This window comes from Leucopleurus acutus (assembly GCF_964270905.1).
Source record: "Leucopleurus acutus genome assembly, chromosome: 13".
NCBI lineage: Eukaryota > Metazoa > Chordata > Mammalia > Artiodactyla > Delphinidae > Leucopleurus > Leucopleurus acutus.
The window spans coordinates 22,674,052-22,691,205 of NC_139155.1; the positions used below are offsets into that span (position 1 = coordinate 22,674,052).

At 39.0% G+C, this 17,154-nt stretch overlaps 1 pseudogene across 1 annotated transcript in view; it reads left to right on the forward strand.

The window, feature by feature from the left end:
* The window catches only part of LOC309970940 (phosphatidylinositide phosphatase SAC2-like), a 53,513-nt pseudogene extending 37,449 nt beyond the window's left edge, over nt 1–16,064 (forward strand). The window contains exons 3-4 of the transcript in view: nt 13,973–14,139; nt 14,539–16,064. The product of the transcript in view is annotated as a phosphatidylinositide phosphatase SAC2-like (transcript). The remainder of the gene's footprint in view (nt 1–13,972; nt 14,140–14,538) is intronic.
* The last annotated feature ends 1,090 nt before the right edge of the window (nt 16,065–17,154 follow it).

The window sequence follows — 17,154 nt, forward strand, 5'->3', positions numbered from 1 at the left end:
CTAGTACCCAACATAGGAGCACCTCAATATATAAGGCAAATGCTAACAGCCATAAAAGGGGAAATTGACAGTAACACAATAATAATGGGGGACTTTAACACCCCACTTACACCAATAGGCAGGTCATCCAGACAGAAAATTAATAAGGAAACACGAGCCTTAAATGAGGCAGTAGACCAAATAGACTTAATTGACATTTTTAGGACATTCCATCCGAAAGCAGCAGATTACACTTTTTTCTCAAGTGCACATGGAACATTCTCCGGGATAGATGACATCTTGGGTTACAAATTAAGTCTCGGTAGATTTAAGAAAATTGAAATCATATCAAGTGTCTTTTCCAACTACAACATTATGAGATTAGAAGTCAATTACGGGGGGAAAAAAACCTAAGAAAACACAGAGGAAATGCTAGGATCCCTGTGTGGCGATGGCCAAGTACCATCACTTTTCTTCTAAAGGCAAGATAGGTTGGATAATGTAATGGGTGGCAGACCTGAGAAGTAACCACAGGTTCCATAGGTGATTTCCCACGGAAAAGACAGAAGGTGTACCACGCTTCACTATTTTTCAGGGTTATGTCAGCTATCTGGTTCTGGCCACACTTTAGTTTATGGGGGTCCTGGTCATCTTTCCATCCCTACAGGATATCAGTTTTGTCCAATAAAATGATAAGTTCATGCTGAGACATGCTAAGTAAACTGGAGTTAACAGTTCCTAAGTGACTTGGTACAATACCTACATGCCAGCAGGTAGGAGATGATTCAATAAAAATCCAGTGGCCTGACATTTCAGCAGACTCTGGGGGAACGATCTGGTTGATGTCAAGAAATACACCCTAAAGAGAAAGACAAGTAACTCCCTGCCCACTCTACAATTGTAATATGTCTATTTGTATTATGATGGCAAAATTTAACACATCTGGACATGTTTTTCTGACCCACGTACCAGATGATAAAAAAGTTGACAACTCTGTGCTCTGGAACAGTGATTTTCAAACTTTAGCGCACATCAGAATCACCTGGAGAGTTTGCTTAAACAGATTTCTGGTTTAAAATTTTCTGATGCTCCCTGCTCATAGGGTTTCTGCTTCAGTAGGTCTGGATTGTGGCTCAAAAATGTGCATGTCTGAAAGTTTTCATGTGATATTGACACTGCTGGTCCAGGGATCAGAGTTTGGGAACCAATGTCATAAAACAACAAAAAGTTCTTCAGTTTGTTCAGTCTCTAATGTAAGTATCTTTGCTACTTCTGATCTAACACAGGGGTCCCCAACCCCTGGGCCACGGATATGTACTGGTCCATGGCCTGTTAGAAACCAGGCCGCACAGCAGGAGGTGAGTGGCAGGCGAGCGAGCAAAGCTTCGCCTGTATTTACAGCCACTCCTCATGGCTCACATTACCACCTGAGCTCCACCTCCTGTTAGATCAGCGGGGCAGTAGATTGTCATAAGAGCGCGAACCCTACTGTGAACTGCATATGCGAGAGATCTAGGTTGCGCACGCCCTATGAGAATCTAATGCCTGATGATCTGAGATGGAGCTGAGGCAGTGAGGCTAGCGCTGGGGAGCGGCTGCAAATACAGATTATCATTAGCAGAGAGATCTTGCTGCCCAGAGACCATAATAAATCAGTTGCTTGCCGACTCATATCAAAACCCTATCAGTGAGTGGCTAGTGAAAACAAGCTCAGGGCTCCCACTGATTCTGCATTATGGTGAGTTGTATAATTATTTCATTATATATTACAATGTAATAATAATAGAAATAAAGTGCACAATAAATGCAATGCACTTGAGTCATCCCGAAATCATCCCCCACCCTGTCCATGGAGAAATTGTCTTCCATGAAACTGGTCCCTGGTGCCAGAAAGGTTAGGGACTGCTGATCTAACAGATCCAGTGATATTAAAAAAAAAAGTGTGACAAGTTATAATTCTGTATATAACCTGTTGCAAGCCACAACTGGAGAATCAAAAAGGTGGTTCCTAGAGTTTGGAGGTAAAACCATGTCTTCTTCAGCATTTACCATAGTTCTGCCATTGAAAGACAGCTCTTGGACCATGGTAATAACTGTGTACTTGACCAAAATAAACAAGGCCAGGCAAGTTAAGTAACTTCATTTAAGTTAATAAGGAATAGAGTCAGGGCTTGATACCAAGCCTATGCCCTCATCAGTACCATCCCCTGCCCCCGCTAGGATTTTGCTAGGGCAAAATGCTGGGGTTGGCTTATACTCATGGTTGTAGTAAGATAACTGGTTCATATAGATATATTTGCCCGTAAAATCTTTTAAACTTTGAATAATTGCAAAAGGTTTATATCCTTGAAGCCAGATAAGAGTTTTAGCTCAGGCTCATGTTTGGGCTTTACTTTCCTTACCTGTAAAATAAAACAGTCAAATTTAATAATTGCACATGTCCTAGCTCTAAATTTTTGTGAGTATACGTCTCAGGTCTTTCATATATACTATACCCTCACCCAATCAAAAAAATCTTATATTCCCTATCAATATTGCCAATATTTCTAAATGCTATAAAAGCACTTTACATTTCATTCTTGCTGAGTCATATTCAATAAGAGTGACAAACTATAAAATGAAAAAACAAAAGGAGGCTATTTTTCCTGTAGTTTTCAATTGCATTAATTACCTTTCTCTAAAAGCTCCAGTGAGATTTTTCTGTATTTGAATTTAAGACAATTTATACTTCTTTTCCCACAGACTTCATATTTTAGTGCACTAAATCCATTCCATTCTCTAGACTGCCACAAAAGACCTTCCCCACAAAATGAGCTAAACTTAATGCAACAATGACACATTCTACTGAATGGGCTGTAAATAGTTCCGAAGTATTAACAAGAGCCTCAGATGTCTTGACTCAATAATACTCAAGACAAATTCAGATGGTGACATTTTCCTCTGTAATTCTTTTATTTCTGTACCCATTTAAGTGATTTCCAGAGCCTGCTAAATGTCATCTAAGTAGGCTTGAGAGACTATTTTGAAGGGATTTTAAAAAATGCAATTATACCTCTATTTGACAACACCATCTGCTGCCAGCATCTCACTTTGTTGGCTTCTGGTTCTGTTAACTCCTTCGTCACTGCAGTTATCTGAGTACTGACACCTCTTTTCAACACAAACCAATGCAAATGTCAAATAGTTAGGGACATATATGCCCTCAGAGGGGTCAACATTATCATGGAGCTCCATAATACCAAGTAATAGAAAGCCTAATATTCCTGCATCTAGTATAAGAAGATGCTAAATTAGATACCTGTTATTTAGTAATTGTGACATGATTTTACTTCTGCATTATCTCGGGAGGTTGACATATTAGTTGAAGCAGGCCTAAGGGAAATCCTATTCATCTCTGCAAGAGAACTACTAATAAAAATTTCTCTCGCTTGTGTCTCTGATATTAAGTACAGAAGACTACCAGTGTCACCACCACGATGAAGAGAGTAAATTTACTTCACAAAGGAGAAACAGGACCCAAAGTTCTGTTAGCCCCAAATATCTCTCCAGGACAAGGGATTTCTGAGTCTTCATCCAATCATAGGGGAGGTGCTAGGGCTTAGAAATCAGAACGTTAAATAGCACAGACCTGTGCTGGAGGCATTGTCTCTTACATAGTCCTTGTTAACAACTTCACGTTCTTTAAGTAAAAATATTTGTGAAATACCATAATTCCTCATGGACAGTTTCAGGAATGAAGATTATCTTTTAGAGAAAGTTTGAGATTATATACTGCGAGATGAATATTGAGACAACATGACTTTGGGACTTAGTAGCAGGCTTAATTCCACAAGAAACTAACTCACATGCTTTGAAAAGCTGTAGATAGAAGCATGGCTTCACCAAGGGAGTTTAAGCTGCTCTAAAATGGATCTCAGACCCTAAGGCACCTTAACTTGTTGTATATAACCAAGTAACTGCCTTGGCACAAATGATGGGCCAAGTCTGCATCACTGAGAAGATCACATATCACCTATTTAAACAAAAGAAGCACAATAGAAGTATCCTAAGAGATGAGAGAACTCTGAAAAGTAGCTTAATTATTGGAAATTTGGAAAGTACTACTAAGGGCTCTCAAATTATGGAGAAAGAAACATCAACAACTAGGACTCTGTAATATTAGAAAAATTCATCATCACAGAGCTGGTGAAAGCTCCAAATTATCCAGTGGGACCTCACTGGTGAGTCAGACACAAACAGGGGCCCCCCCAGATAGAAAACACTGACATTTCTTCTTCAGGATTACACGGCAATGACTTACACTGGCCATTTAAGGTCTAAGAAGGAGCAGAGAGAACTGAAAAAGTCCTGAAGTGCCCAAAGCAAATGTTTGCATTTTCTTCAGGTCTCCAAAAGACTTCAGCTAACTGGGTATTCTCACTCATGCTGTTTTTAAAAAACACAAACAGAAACAAAACTCTCTTCTTGTCTTCTTTCAACATGGCTAAACCTCTAGCCTATATTCTGTCTGAACCAATAGAGGATCACAGCCACCTAATTTTCTCTCACCGAAAGCTTACGTAAAAGTATAACCCAATAAGATGTGACCTTGAGGTATAGTCAGCCTGTCTCTCTCTGTGTCTCTGTCTCCCTCATAGTCCCTGGGAGTCTCCTCCAACAGCATGAAGTGAATAAGGGCCTTGGAGCCAGTCAGTTTAAATCCAACTCACAGCATATGATTGATTGCATGACCTTAATTTTTTTAGCCTATTTTCTCAACTGTAATATTCAACAGGGGCACCACTATGAGCCTTGATTAGATTTTGTTTTCTAAAAAAAAATCTGAAACTTTTTTGGGAGAGGACAATCGGAGAATTTGAATATGGACTGGATGTTAGATGGTGCTGAGACATTATTGTTAATTTCCTTAAGGTACAATAATGGTAATGTAACTAGTTGGGGTAATGTCCCTATATTTAGGACATGTATCAGACATATTTAGGGATAAAGTATCATAATGTCTATAATATATTTTTAAATGATTCAGCAAAAGAATAAATGGTAGGTGGGTGGGGAAGAGGGAGAGATGGAGGAAATGGAGGAGAAGAGAGAGAGAAAAACAAAATGTTAATTATTGATGTTAACAATTGTTAAAACTACTCTAGTGGGGTACACAAGGTAACAATTATGAAAACTGCACTAATCCTTCCCAAGAAGTATCATGTCTTCAAGATTATGTTCTACGCCATAGGCTAGGAAACCTACCACCCACATTCTGCACACCACACACTACTGACATTGTACTCCAAATGTGTAACCTATAGAAAGATATGTATTTACTGCTACGAGTCCAGACCAGGGCACGCTGAGACTTCATAGGCAAAAATGTTATATGTGGACTTGATCTCCTTATAGAGATCTAAATTTATTTGTTAAAATAGTGCAGAACTTCTTCTTTTCTAACAACTTCTGGACGTTCAGTCTATTCAACATAGCCTAATACACAACTTATTAAAAAAATTTTAATAGCTATAATTTATACCTAAATAGATTCCTTTAAAATGTATAATCTGTTTCAGAAAAGGGAGGGAACTTAGAGGATGACAGGGATTTTTATACAGTATACCCCCCTTAGATATATCACAATATGTTCAGTTTCAATAATACAATATAGGTATTTCAGCATTTCATGAATAATGCATTCTTTGACCTTTTAGACTACTTCATAATTGCATATCTAGAAGATATTTTGATGTATCCTGAGACCCTGAACAAAATATTGCTCATCTTTGCTTGGTATTGGCCTGTCCCCAAGAATGACGACCCTACAGCTAGCTTGAGAGATGTGTATTTGATCTAATGCAGATAGAATACTGAGACACTTCATCTTCTTTCAAGATTTCTAGATGAATTCACAAAATGTCAACACCATCTTCAGTTGATATCCCTCTCTTCCCCTCTTAGGGACATTCAATCCTTCCTGAGATTTTTCAGGACGTAACTATTGCTTTACTGTATATTTTTCCAACTTCACCACAATTGTAACTAACTTGTTTAAAACCAAGCACATCATTGATCTAAAGAATAAGGTCTTCAAACACCTTAAATGCCAACTTATGACAGCCACACTTGTAATTTTCTATATATACAGTTATACTTTATCATGTATATTTATACTACACTGTCTATACTTCTATAGAGTGGAAATCACGTCACCCCAATGAGGCAAAGAGTCTTAAGCACCATGGTCCAGTGGTATTCTGGTAAACTAGTACCACTCAAAAGAAAACAAAAAGTAAGCTTATATTTACAAATATATATATATATTTGTATATATATATATGTATACATATATATACATATATACGTATACATATATACACATATATATACATATATATGTATATATATGTATATATATATACACATATATATATGTATATACATGTATATACATATATATGTATATACATATATATATACATATATATACACATATACATATACATATACATATATATACATATATATATACATACATATATATATATATATATGTATATATATACAAATAGATAGTATTTGTCAATTTTGTGGTGCACATACTTTCCGTTACCAACTGTTTAATCACCAGAAGGCAAAATTCCTGAATATTTAACAATTGCCTTTCCCAAGGTGACACAAGATAGGTCTAGTAACCAACTAATCCTGACCTTATTGCTCATATGATTTTCATCGATACACAATCAAACCATAAAATTTAGAATGTTGTCATTAAACATCAAAACCATATTTTATATATGTCTACAACACCCAGGAAGACTCAGGCACCTCAATCGATATTCATTCAATCCTTTGTTCATTCTGTCACTTAACAAATATTTACTCAGTCTTTGGATCCCAATATAATTAGCATTAGTAACCAAAACAGGATCTCTGTGTATCATAAGAAAATCTGTGATAGATACAGGATTTTTTTTTACTTTTCCCTGGGAAGTTCCATATGTGAAAGTTAAATACTTAAGTAGCATCAGACTCAGTTTTACCATATGTAAAATTAAATATATTAGGACTAATTACAGAAAGATAAAATGAACTAGAAGAGTACATATCTTCAAAATATGGCCACAGTATACCCCATGCCACATGCTGTTCTATAGTGTGATCATTCCACTCAAGATCACATCATCAATATGTAAAGCCTTTGTCCCCTCCTCTTGTTTCTGAGCAGAGCTGAGAGCTGCATAAGCCAACAGAATATAGTGGAAGTGACACTGTACAGTAGCCTCTGCTTGGGTTTTTATTACTTCACTTTTCTTCATATTCATCATCATAGCTTTTTGACCATAAAAGAGACTTAATGGTTATACTGATAAGTAGCCAAAAGATATAAAAATCCTTTCTATGAGACTTCAAGTAAGTAGCTGTTAAGTATTGAAATGACTCCACTTTTAAGGGACTGTTTGCCACCTGACCCTAAAAGATTATAGGCTAGTTTGAGAGTGCTTGTCCTTTGAGGTCTAGAGCATCATGGGACAAGATGTCACATGCCATGTTAACCATCATATCCCTCGGGTTTAGCATTATTCCTGGCACTTAGTAAGCACTTAGGAAATATTTTTGGTGAATAAACAAGTGAGAACAACATAGATCCAGGAAGTAGATTCCAATAGTATAGACCTACACTGCCCAAGATAAGAATAATGCTTTTTTCATTATAACTCACTTTGTAGGAGCTCTCCTTGGTGCTGAAAACTACATCTTGCCGGCAGTACTGATAATTATCATTATCAGTAGGGGCTTAGGGGTACATGGAAGAGATCCCTACCTCCAAACACGGGTGGAAGTGTAGAATTCTTATTGTAGGGAGGTTTAGCGCCATTGTCAATCCAACCACCTAATGCAATTGTGGATGCGTAAGGGAGGGAGACTGACTAAACAATGAGACCTTTCTCCTCACCCAGAGACAAAGAGAGGCTAGAAACTGGGTAAAAGCAGTATAATCTTCAAGCAAGAAAGACCAACATCCAGAAACAGAATATTTCGTTTCTAGTGTGCACACCATTGACTAGAAGACCATTATGTGTGCCTAAATTTGAATGTTATGGTTACCCTTTCCTTTCTTCAACAAAAGTACTATGATGCCATACTCAGGACCTTGAATAACATGCATCTAGCATTAAGGTATTTTCCTTATATTCTTTGGTAATATGTCTTCAATCATAAAAGGAGAAAAATCTCTGATCGCTCACAAAAGAGTCGTGACCATATTTAGCCAACACAATTCTTCTGCCTGAAATATAAAAAAGTTCCTGCTGTTCTTGTTTAATACAAAATAATTCAAAGAAAAAAGAAATAATAACATATCTTTTATGGGGACCTGATTTTTTCTACTTATATAATTTAAATCACCCTAAGCTACAATCATATCCTAGGACTTACACCTCCAGCCCCAAGCTTATGACTCCACCAACTTTACCACAAGTCTTCCAAAGTTGAAAATTATGTGCTGAGTTTTTTCATACTCTGAAAGTATCTTAGAACTTCAAGCACTGAGATCGTAAGGACTGTATGAAACACTAGAAACACTAGTAAAGGAGGAGAACTGATATCAAAGGAAAAACAACACAGACTCTAAGAAATAAAGGGATTAAGGATACCAACAAGAATAGAAAAAGCAACCACTCAATGAACACACACTATGTGCAGGCTTTTGCCCAGGAGTCTGTATACATTACTGCATGTATCCTCAGAACAGATCTACAAAGTAATCTTATCATACCTATCTACAAATAAAGAAACTGAGCAAGAGAGAAATCAAATAATGTGGCCCTTTTCCACTTATCTAGTGAAAAGGGGAATAAGTTTTAGAACCAGGCACTCTGATTCTAAATTCTGTGCCTTTCACCAGTAAGCCTTGCCATGATGAATCAATATGAAATTCAAATTTCCAAGACAGACAGCCAACAGTTTTCTATCACTTTTTCCTTTTTGATTTATCCAAGTAGAATTTAATTCCAAAATTAATGGTTCTTGTTTCACACATGTGATCTGTTTCTCTAGGAACACTAATTGGTTTGAAAGCAGGTCAGGATTGTTCTGTACCCACATTAGTGTCTAGAACCATACACATATGGCCCCTGAGGCGTGCTCAAATATTGATCCAATTAAATTCTTAACCAGGTTTGTGTCTAAGCATTTCTTCATTCTAATTTTTAGAACAAGGATTCACTCGGAATTTTAAATTTAACATTTCAGATCTGGGGAAGACCTGAGAGAATAGCCAGTTACAGAAAGAAGACATGACTTGTTCAAGGTCACAGAGCCAGTTACTGTCAGAGCTAGGAAAATCAGTGGGGGAATCAGGCCACTTTGGTAGGAGATGAACAATTTCTCCCCCTGCAGATAGTGAGAGGAGGGTTGGGAGAGCATCGGGGCAAAGAAGTAAGCAAGAAAATAAGTAGTTACAACTGGGAGCAATTGAGGAGAGACGAAATGGGGACCCGGAGGGAATGTCTGATAGTTGGTACGTCCCTGTCATGGAAGCAGTAAAGTAGCACGAGGAGCCCTGGTGGGAGGCAGCTGGCACACGTTTTTCCTGAACTGTAGCTTCAATGATCATTGCCGTTCTTGTCAGAATGGTCTAGTGTATTCAGAAAGCAGCAGTCCTCAGATTTCTAGTGGGGGAAGAGGTATGTCCTAAGTTGAACTGATACAGATGGCTGAGAGAGAAACCTTGGAGGGTCAGACTAGAAGATTTCCACATGGATTCAGCAGCAGGGACTGGGGGGAAAGGAACTACTGTGTGGATGTCACAGATGAGCAGATACCAACTTACCACAGATAAGAATGTTCTGGCAACTGCAATATCCATCACCAGAAAGGATTGCCTTAAAGAAGAGCGGAGTAACCCCCAGCCACTTGCAGCATTCAAGCAGAGGCTAGATGTCGGGGATGGGCTGAAACAAATTTAAATATCAAATTTAAATTTAGGCTTATTTTAACTCTTATATTATTTACAAATCCACAGATTCTCATATTTTAAATTAGCTTATAATTCACAGTGTATCCCAAAGTTATCCAGGGGAATGCCACCCCACTCTCTTGAATTCAAGGCAAAGTTCTGCTCTAGAATCACCTGAGACCATAGCCTAGAAATAATAACTTATCTCACATTTGTGTATAGCACTTTAACAGTTTATGAAGCTCTTTCATTTCTAGGACTTTATATGACCCCACACATACACACAGAGAGAACCCTAAGGAAAGTAAAGCAAAGGCAGTACTGTCATTTCCCATTAGGTCCAAGGAAATGGGGGTCATTCAATTACCTAATGGGTTATTAAATTTCCACTACATGGTAGGCACCTTTCTAGGCACTGGGGATAGAGAGGTGGAAAAACAGTCCTAGACTCTATCTCATGAAGCTCACGTTTTTAAGAGAGATACAGGCAATGGAAAGTAAATCAATATATATTATATTCTGAAGTGACAAATGCTATCGATAGCAATGATTTAGGGTAGGTGTAGGTGAAGATTAAGGGTATGAGAGGTGCTACTTTATAAAGTGCTGTGAGGGAAGACCCGAGACTTTTAGGAGACGATGGAGCAAGACTTGAGGCTGCCTTTAAAAAAAAGACATTATAGGTCCTGAAATAAGGGCATTTGGGGCATTTTCAAAGAATAGAAAAGAAGTGAGTATGGCTGGACTGAAGTGAACAAAGCAGGGAAAGGTAGGAGACTAGATCAGGTCGTGCAAGGCACTGCAGATCATTTAATAAACTTTGGCTTTTGCTCTCGCTAAGGTGAAAAGCCACTGAATGTTCTGGGCATAGAAGCACATAACCTAACAGCTTAAAGGGATAACTCAGATTTCTATGCAGATTAGAGGCTGGGGGATGAACAAGGATAGGAAGAGTGTGAACTGCTAAAGGCTATTGCAAAAACTCTGGCAAGAAGAATGATGTTTTGGAAAAGGCCAGTAGTGGTACAGATGGTAGGAAGTGATTGGATTTAGGATTTATTTTGAAGGTAGAATAATGGAATGAATGCTGGATGAATGAACATTATAATACAAGCCTTTCCATTTTAATCTACATGGCATAATGCAATCATTGACCTTGGGCAAGTCATTTAACTCGGCATCATCTTCATCAGTTTAAAATCCAGACGCTCTTAACGCTTGCAAACTCAGTACAGTACTCCTTCCAGTTTAACACGTTTAAGTGCTAGCTCTGGAGCCTCTTCTTGTACAGTACAAGGATGAGGGCACTGGCGATATCTTACTACACAAGACCTGCTTCTTAGACGTGTACAAACCCCTGCCTGTTTAGAAAGATGGTAACACCTCCCACCGTGGCACATATATGCAGTTAGTCACACAACTACACAGAGCTCCCTACACGTCCTTGGCATTGAGGTTGCCTGCTTTTGTCTAAATGTGTATTTGTAATACTCACAGGATCCCTGGGAGGTAAACTGGCTCATGGAGAGACCGAGGCAATGAGACGTAAAAGGCTGGCCTTCAGTCACTGAGATCTCAGTGGGATATGGTTTTGGTCTCATGTTCAGTACAATCCTTTCTTAGTCATTGAGCAGCGCTTTTCCTAAAATGCTCCAAAAAGTATTCATGGAGAGAGCCAGACGCAAAGTGACGTTTTGGAGGTTTAAGAGTAAGAGAGACAATTTACATGTTCCATTAAATGAGGGGGCAGTGGACTCACCTTGCTGGCGGCAATTTGCTTTCTATGCAATTAGAAATTGTTTTTGTTGCTGCAAGTGAGATTTACAGTCTGTACTTCTGAACATAGTTTCAAAAAAGTATGCAGGCCCCAGTGCAAGTTAGAGCTCATGTTAGAAAACTGGTAGACGGAGGTTTTCACTGGGTGGTTGACTGCCTCTTCTATCCCCTTCTATGAAGGCCACTCAGGAGAATATACTCTCAGCAAAACCTTTATCCAAACTACAAAATAAACTGAAATGTGTGTTCAATTCCTTCCCTCTCATCTGCCCTTTTTTGTGTCTCATCTTCACTTCCTGTCTTCTTTTAAGACTCCTGGTTTGCTGTAGCCCCAGAATAAATGACCCCAAAACACATCCATTCACAAAAAGTCTTTCCTACTTTTTGATTGTTAAAATTGGACTCTGGACAGAGTGATTCTAAATCTAAAAGAATATATCTTAAGTGGTGCGTGTAACGTCCTGTGACCTTATTTGGAAATAAGGTCTTTGCAGATGTAAATAGTTAAGGATTTTGAGACAAAACCATCCTAGATTTAGGGTGGGCCCTGAATCCAGTGACTGGTGCCTTAGAGGAAGAGAAGAAGACAGAGAAGAAGGTCATGTGAAGATGGAAGCAGAGATTGAGTGACGCTGTTGTAAGTCACAGAACACCAAAGGCCATCAGAAGGTAAAAAAGACAAGAAAGTTCCCTGGAGCCTCCAGAGGAAGTATGCCCCGAATGACATCTGATTTCCAAATTCTATCCTCCAGAACTAGGAGAGAACAAATGTGTTTTAAGCTACCAAGATTGTGGTAATTTGTTATGGGAGCCCTAGGAAACCAATATGGTGGATTTGAACCATCATGACACTTGCACAGGGAGAAAGTTATGGGCAGGTGGCCTTCACTCAGCCCATCAAGTCACATCATGGTATACAGAACTACCCATATGCCTACATTCAGGGACTCCCAGAAATCTCTAGTTAATAGAGACTGCCTGGATTGAACCCCAGCCCATCACTCCCTAAATGTGGGGCTCTGGGCAAACAACATCTGTACTCCTTAGTTTTCCATCTGTAAAATGGAGCTTAAGACTATACCTTCCTCAAAAAGCCCTTGTGAAGATGAAGTGAGATTGCATGTTAAACTCTCAGAACAGTGACTAACACATACTAAGGGCTCAAAAATATCAGCTAATTTTTATTAAAAGAGGCTAGTTGTGAGCCACTATGGAGAACAGTATGGAGGTTCCTTAAAAGAACTAAAAATAGAGTTATCATATGATCCAGCAAGCCTACCCCTGGGCATATACCCAGAGAAAACTCTAAATCAAAAAGATACATGCACCCTAATGTATACAGCAGCACTATTTACAATAGCCAAGACATGGAAACAACCTAAGTGTCCATCGACAGATGAATGGATAAAAAGATGTGGTACATATATACAATGGAATATTACTCAGCCATAAAAAGAATGAAATAATGCCATTTGCAGCAACATGGATGGATCTAGAGACTATCATATTAAGTGAAATAAGTCAGACAGAAAAAGACAAATTTCATATGATATTGCTTATATGTGGAATCTAAACAAAATGATACAAGTGAACTTATTTACAAAACAGAAAGAGACTCACAGACATAGAAAACAAATTTGTGGTTACCAACAGGGAAATGGGGGAAGGATAAATTAGGAGTTGGGGATTAACGGATACACACCACCACAAATAAAATAAATGAACTAAATGTATGTATAAAATAAATGAAATAAATATATAGCACAGAGAACGATATTCAATATCTTTTAATAACCTACAATGGAAAAGAATCTAAAAAAGAATGTATATATATATATATATATATGTGTGTGTGTGTGTATATATGTGTGTGTGTGTGTGTATATATATTTGTGTGTGTGTGTAACTAAATCACTACGTTGTACACCTGAAACACAACGTTGTAAATCAACTATACTTCAATTAAAAAAAAGAGAGAGAGAGGCAGTTGCCCCAGTCTCCGCAGTCGCTTTAGGCGTCAGCTCTGTTGCAGGCGCCTCTGACTGAGCTTCGCCTGGTGTACTGACGGACGGACGGACTGACGCGAGGCCGCGCTCCCACCAGCCTCCTCCGACAGCCCAGCGGCCGGCGAACACCACGGGCAACGCTGCCGAGCCCCAGCCCGAAGGCAGGCAGCCTGGCGAAGACTTCCAAGATTTTTCTCCCTGTTGCAGGACTTATGGCTAAAGTTCCTGTGAGGTTGTATTTGTCCTGTAAATTACTGCTTTTCCAAAGCCTCCTGTTAATGTCCCCTGATGACGGTGGCTTTTACGCGACCATTGTTGCGGGGGCGAGGCTGCGTGCGGTGCTGGCGGTGTTCATGTTCATCGCGTGGAAGGAGGGGATGCCTGACTGGCGGGAAGAGAAAAACGAGGGGGGCAGCCCTTGCTTCCAAGCTACAGGCGTGGCCGGGAAGCCCCGAAAGAGGTTTTCTTTTTTTTCTTGTCCGTGTTTAAAAAAAATAAAAAGTGTGGGTTTTTTGTTTTGGGGGATTTTTTCTGTTTAAGTGGGGTGGACGGTGGCGGGGAGGGAAATTAACTATTTACTGTAGCTTATACTTCGGTAAAAATGCGGGGCGGGGTGGAGGGCTGACATTTTTCTCAACTGCCTGTTACGTGCCAAGTGCTTTTCGTTCTGGACAAAATGCTTTTGACTCAGATCATGTTTGACCCATGCAAATATTAGTGTCAAAATAGAAGCTAGGATAAAGTAACACTTATTAGTAGGTTTAGAATTTATTTCACATTAAAATACGTGTCCTGAGGTAATTTTTATGGCTTGGCTCAAGCAACAGTTTTAAGAGTGCACCTTCACTGATGCTATTCACAGAGATGTGGACGTGCTGTCACTGCTTTCTACCTCTGCCTACTATGTAGCCTATTATGATGATGAAGTTGACAAAGTAAACCAGTATCAACGACTAGGTCCAGAAGACCTGGAAAAAACTGAAATAGGTCCTGAACCCACTCTTTTTGGTAAGGCAAAGTTCTCCTGCATGCGACTGCACTACAGATATAAAGAAGCAAGTGGCTATTTCCACACCCTGAGAGCTGTAGTGCGCAATCCGGTAGAGGATGGAAAAGATACCCTTCGATATCTTTTCTGCAGATACTGCAGAGATGCTGCAGATCGCCAAGCAAGCCACGGGATTAGATGTACCTATAACAGAGAGAAAGCTTGAGAGGAGGAGCAGTAAACCTCATGAAAACATCATTGGCATCAGATCTCAAAACCAAGGCTCTTTGGCCCAGGGAAAAAAAAATGTAATGAGCAAATTTTCATCTCTAAATCAAAAAGTGAACCAGACCAAATCCAATATAAATATTGGCAATCTACAAAAGCTAGGGAACTTTACAAAACCTGAAATGAAAGTTAACTCTCTAAAACCAAACTTAAAGTAAATCTTTGGGAGTCTTGAAATCATGGAAAACACTAGTATGATGGATAAGAAAGCCCAGGCAGTCAGATGGGGAAATGTCTTCAGATAACGACTCATACGACTCTGATGAATTCCTTACTCTGATGAATTCCAAGTCTGATGAAGGCAGGCAGCTAGCTAACTCTCCAGAGAATGCAGGGTCAGTAGGCTATGTGCTTCCTAGCTGTGGTAGTATTGCTTCAATACCTCGATTAGGCAGTCGATCCCAGTCTATGAGCGACACTGATATTAGCATTCATGTCCCTTCAGAGGTTATTATTGCTCATGAAAGTGGGCCTGGAAAAGGCTGTGAGTCTTCTCTGAAGAAAAGTCCTTCGTCTGACAACATAAACAACACTGACTGGCTTTGCCAAGCCCATGGATATTTATTGCCACAGATTTGTTCAAGATGCACAAAACAAAATGAGCCAGCTGTCAGAAACCAGGTCTGTTTCTCAGGCTAGTGAGGGAGGAAATCACATGACCAATCAAGTTTCTAACGAAGACACTCAATTTGAATCAATGGAACAGATACCTTCTCTACCATCTCAATTAGATGTGTCTTTTTCTGCAACAGGCCCACAGCTTTTGTCAGTTGAACCAGTGCATTCAGTTGTATCTCAAAAGACCCCCGGCTCCGAATCTGGCACACTTGAACTTGAGAGAGGGCTTCACGTAACTCCTTCTCCTTTAGAGAGCTGTAGCAGCAGAGCAGTCTCTCCCTTTGCAAAGATTCGAAGTTCCATCGTCCAGGCCGCTAATATCACCTAAGCTGGATTAACCCAGGGGATAAGCTTTGCCATGGCAAGGGTTCAGAAGAGCCCTGCAGAACCTGAAGTAGTTAATGAAGTCCAGCAGAAAGAACTTAAAAATGTTTACTCAATGCAGACACACATAATTCAGATTTAGTTTTTAGCCACTCAGAATCCTGTGGCTTTTATTTAATCCAAAAAAAAAGGAGGTGTCATATAACCTGTACTGTCTTTGAATCTAGGGATCACAAATTCTAATTATGTTTATTTGGAAAGATTTTAAAAGGAGACTGAACCTGAGGAGATTTCCAAATTTGAGAGCTAGGACAATGGAAGTGCATCATTCTAGAATGTGTAGACCTGAGTAGCTTATATACTACAGAGCAGTTTTCTCTTTAAAAGTAATTCAGGAATAGATTACTTTGGGACATAATAACCTGAACCTTCTTTGGAGTGGTGTGGGTGGGTAGAATGCATGAAGCAGACACAAAGGGTGGACGTGGATCCATTTAGGTGATTAGCAATTTTCATAATTTGTTTTTGTTCTGTTTGTCAGTTCATTTCAAGGTAAATACTTAGTTTTTAGTGACTTCAAAGTGTTACTAGTATGGAGAAGCATTTTCATATGAAAACTATTGGTTTAGTTTTTGATGGCTTAACCATTCCCTATAAAGAGCTAATTGAGGGCTAATGGCGCTACAGTCAAGAAATGAATGTCCATTTGATCCTAATTTTCCCCACATTCTACTTAAATGTAAAATACTGCTACCTTGTACACCTCAAAGTCTAGGAGCATTAAGACTTGTCAGTCATAAAACCTGAGATGTCAGATGTGAATGCCAGCACCTATTAATTTTGCTCTCTTTTCAGAAATGTTAAGAATGTATACATATTGGATACCGGTAATGCTTGAAAGAAGTCTTTCAAGTTGTAATTTTTTGCAGAGGGCAGTCCATGACATCCTGTGTAGACAAGCACAACTGTTGAAAATTTAGTCTGAAGCACAACTGTGCTAAAACTTTAGGTTTTATGACTGTAACCTTGATCACGTGGAACCAGGGCCTTGTCTGTAAGCCTATACAGGAAGAAAGTTGCACACCTTATTCCAAACAAGTATTGGTTTGTCTGATATCTTTCGAGTCTTACTCTGTTGAAGTGATTCTCAGCTAAACATTGTCTGTTGTAACTTTGATATTTCCACTTTTGTTATTTATTAGTGGTATCTTTTTTCGAAGTGTCAGATGTTG